This window comes from Rutidosis leptorrhynchoides, chromosome 7, assembly GCF_046630445.1.
Source record: "Rutidosis leptorrhynchoides isolate AG116_Rl617_1_P2 chromosome 7, CSIRO_AGI_Rlap_v1, whole genome shotgun sequence".
Classification (NCBI taxonomy): domain Eukaryota; kingdom Viridiplantae; phylum Streptophyta; class Magnoliopsida; order Asterales; family Asteraceae; genus Rutidosis; species Rutidosis leptorrhynchoides.
This window is the reverse complement of record NC_092339.1, coordinates 3458901-3463391: the sequence shown is the minus strand read 5'-3', so window position 1 is coordinate 3463391 and position 4491 is coordinate 3458901. Positions and strand designations below refer to the sequence as shown.

The 4491-nt window shown below is 33.0% G+C and overlaps 1 non-coding gene across 1 annotated transcript; it reads right to left on the bottom strand.

Moving 5' to 3' along the window:
- Positions 1-1794: 1794 nt before the first annotated feature.
- On the bottom strand, positions 1795-1901 carry LOC139860749 (small nucleolar RNA R71). Its single transcript, XR_011763372.1, has one exon. It is a non-coding gene; the product is annotated as a small nucleolar RNA R71 (small nucleolar RNA).
- Positions 1902-4491: the final 2590 nt, after the last annotated feature.

Below are 4491 nucleotides of genomic sequence, written 5' to 3'. Positions count from 1 at the left end.
ACAAAAATATAAAAAGAAAAACAAAATATATATATTTTTAAGAGTTTGTTAAATATATATATATATAATTATAAAGTTTCTTTATTTTTATTTTAGTTTTTTAAAATATAAGTTTTTATTTGTTTATATAAATATTTTATAAAAACAGAAAAATTAAAAAATTAAAAATTTTCGGGCCTGGTACTGTAGCAGCCCATAATCTGGCCTGAAACCCTAACCCATGCGACCGCATGAAAATATAATGCGATATCCATGCGGTCGCATGGCCTGATCTGACACGCCAGGTTTGACCTAGTTCTGTATTAATTACGGAGTATTTATTATTATTATTGTTAATTAAAACCCTAATTAGGGTTAGTTATTTAATTAATTAGTTTTAGTTTTATTATTTTTGTATTTTTAGTTTTAATTAGCCTTATTAAATATATAAACTTAATACTTTTATAAAATAAATAATATAAAAATAATATTTTTATAAAAAATTGTTTTTTATAACTTTAGTTTTATTTTTATATTTCCGTATCTTTTTATTAGTTTTTATTCGTAATATTTGTATTTTTATCGCTCGTAACTAATTTTAAGATATAGTTTTTGCCGTAGTTATTTTATTTCTAGATTTTTAGGCTTTGCCGTAAAATCCCTTAAGTGCTTTTTATTTAGACTAAGATTTAGATGCTCTAGAATTTAGACGTAACTTTTAATTCTTAGTTTTTAGACTTTTAAGTTTCGACGCGCTACGTTCTTTTTATTATTTTTCGACCTTTTATTTTTCGACGTTTTTCGACGCTCTCTTTTTCTTTCTTATTTCTCGACGCTCTAGTTTTTAGGAAATAGAATTTTCTATTTCTTCTCTAAATTTCTTTAAATTTCGACGAAAAATTATTTTAAGTGGTTAAATTGATAGACATCCAAAATTTTCTGGTTCGTAGTAATAGTTGAATTTGTTAGTGCGAGTTGTGGGCTTCTGATTTAAAGGGTCCTGGCTACCTGCTGCATCATTGGCTATTCGAAACGTGGGAAAAATCAGAAAAGTCTATTAATTTGATAACTTATATAATTTTTATCTTTTATAACTAATAGGATATTCAGAGAATACACCGAGCAAAACATTCACCACCTTTTATACATTCACCACCTGTAACTCGATCAAGACATCTAGCCAATATTGTCGCCGTTAATTTTTCTTTAGAATCGTCATCAAGTCGACCAAGTACTCCAATTCAAATTTCCGATAATCCATTTTTTGAACCCGACCTCACAATTGAGAATCCGGAGGATATTCAGGGACAATTCAGAGATCCTGAACCATTAATCTTTCCTCCGGAATCACCAATGATTCAAACAGAGATTTTCGAGGAAGAAACCATTAAATCAGAATCCCTTAGTGATTCAGATTCAACAAATTCAATCATAGAAAATCTGGAACCTCTAAGTATGGAAGACCGAATGAGAGCTAAATGCACTGGCCAAGGTCATGCAATTACTCAACCAGACATTAATGCGCCAGATTATGAAATCATAGGACAAATCCTACACATGGTAACTAATCAATGCCAATTTAGTGGTGCACCGAAGGAAGATCCAAACGAACATCTTCGAACCTTTAATAGGATCTGTACTTTATTTAAAATAAGAGAAGTGGAGGATGAACAGATCTATATCATGTTATTTCCCTGGACTTTAAAGGGAGAAGCCAAAGATTGGTTAGAATCGTTACCTGAAGGGGCGATTGATACATGGGATGTTTTAGTTGAAAATTTTCTTAAACAATTCTTTCCGGCATCTAAAGCCGTAAGACTTCAAGGAGAAATTATTACGTTCGCGCAAAAGCCAAATGAAACATTATATGAAGCGTGGACAAGATTTGGAAAGTTATTGAGAGGATGTCCGCAACATGGTTTAGACACTTATCAAATAGTACAAATATTCTATCAAGGATGCAACATCACTACAAGAAAAGACATCGATATAGCAGCCGGTGGTTCCATTATGAAGAAAACCGCAACTGAAGCTTATAAAATTATTGATAACACTGCTTCCCACTCACATGAGTGGCATCAAGAAAAAGATATCGTTAGATCATCTAAAGCGGCTAGAGCCGATTCTAGCCATGACTTTGATTCCATGTCTGCAAAGATAGATACTGTTGAGAGACGAATGGAAAAGATGACTAAAGATATTCACTCAATATGAATTAGTTGTGAGCAGTGTGGAGGACCACATTTGACAAAAGATTGTCTCAGTATCGAACAAACAATGGAACAAAGAGAGAATGTTTCATACATGAACCAAAGGTCTGAAAATAATTATCAGAATAATTATCAACCGCCAAGACCAATTTACAATCAAAACCAGAATTATAACCGAAATGTTCCATACAACAACCAACAAGGTCCTAGCAATCAATAAGTATCTAACAATACTTACAATCAGCAAAGACCTATTTTTCAAAACAAACCACCACAAATCGATGATAAAAAGCCAAATTTTGAAGATATGATGTCGAAGCTAGTTGAATCTCAAACTCAATTTTTCACATCTCAGAAACAAACCAATGAACAAAATGCTCAAGCATATAGAAATCAACAAGCTTTTATTCAAAATCTGGAACAAGAAGTAAGTAACCTAGCAAGGTTGATAGGTGAAAGAAAACCGGGAAGTTTACCTAGTGATACAAATGCTAACCCCCGGAATGAAACAGCTAAAACCATTACCAAGAGAAGTGGTATTACACTTAATCCACCTGAAATACCTGAAATTTCTAATGACTCTATTCCTACTCCACAAGAACTACAATCTAAACAAGATAAGGAAACAGAACCGGTAGTTGAAAAGGTTAATGAAGATAACACAGTTAAGGCTAAACCTTATGTTAAACCATACCAACCACCACTTCCTTACCCGAGTAAAATGAGAAAAGAAAGACTTAAAGCTGAACAATCCAAATTCTTGGATATGTTTAAACAAATAAATGTAAATCTTCCTTTCATTGATGTGATTTCAGGAATGCCAAGATATGTCAAATTCTTGAAAGATCTAATCACAAATAGAAAGAAAATGGAAGAACTCTCAGCTGTTACTATGAATGCTAATTGTTCTGCAGTGCTGTTGAATAAGATACCAGAAAAATTATCAGATCCAGGAAGTTTCACAATTTCATGTTTTCTGGGTAGTCTTAGTTCAATAGAAGTATTGGTAGATTTAGGTGCTAGTATAAATCTAATGCCGTATTCACTATACGCTAAACTAGACCTCGACGAATTGAAACCAACAAGAATAAGCATACAACTAGCTGATCGATCAGTAAAATATCCTAGAGGGATAATGGAAAACATGCTAGTTAAAGTTGGTACTTTAGTATTTCCAGTAGATTTTGTTATTATGGATATGGAAGAAGATTCTCGAGTTCCTCTCATATTAGGAAGACCATTATTAAACACGGTTAAAGCAATAATAGACGTGTTCGGTAAGAAACAGACCCTAAGTATAGAGGAAGAGAGTGTTACCTTTTCTGTTGATAGAGCCATGCAACAACCGCAATCTGCAGATGATACATGTTATTATATTCAAACTATAGATTCACATGCAGAATTGTTAGAAGAATTTCCAGAATTACAAGGAACAGGAGAATGTTCTTTAGGAGAAGGAACAGAACCAATTGATGAAGCTGAAATGTTAGCTACACTTATGGCTAATGGATATGAACCAACAACAGAAAAAATTCAAATGCTAAAAGAGGAAGATAGATATCGATACAAATCATCGATAGAAGAACCACCAACATTAGAGTTAAAGCCACTTCTAAACCATTTAGAATATGCTTATTTACATGGTGAATCTGAATTACCTGTAATAATATCGTCTTCTCTTTCTGAAAATGAAAAATCTCGACTTATTTCTGTGCTAAAAGCTCATAAACCAGCTATTGCATGAAAGATTCATGACATTAAAGGAATAAGTCCTTCGTATTGCACACATAAAATCCTGATGGAAGAAGGTCATAAAACATATGTGCAACGCCAACGAAGACTAAATCTTAATATGCAAGATGTTGTTAAGAAAGAAATTATTAAACTGCTCGATGCAGGTTTAATTTATCCAATCTCTGATAGTCCATGGGTAAGCCCAGTTCAATGCGTACCTAAGAAGGGTGGCATGACTGTCATCACAAATGAAAAAAATGAGCTTATTCCTACTAGGACTGTAACAGGATGGCGTGTTTATATTGATTATAGAAAATTAAATGACGCCACTAGAAAAGATCACTTTCCCTTACCTTTTATTGATCAAATGTTGGAAAGATTAGCTGGAAATAGTTACTATTGTTTTCTTGACGGTTTTTTCGGATACTTTCAAATTTCAATAGCACCCGAAGATCAAGAGAAAACCACATTCACGTGCCCTTATGGTACTTTTGCTTATAAACGCATGTCATTTGGACTTTGCAACGCCCCTGCAACCTTTCAAAGGTGCATTATGGCGATTTTTCAC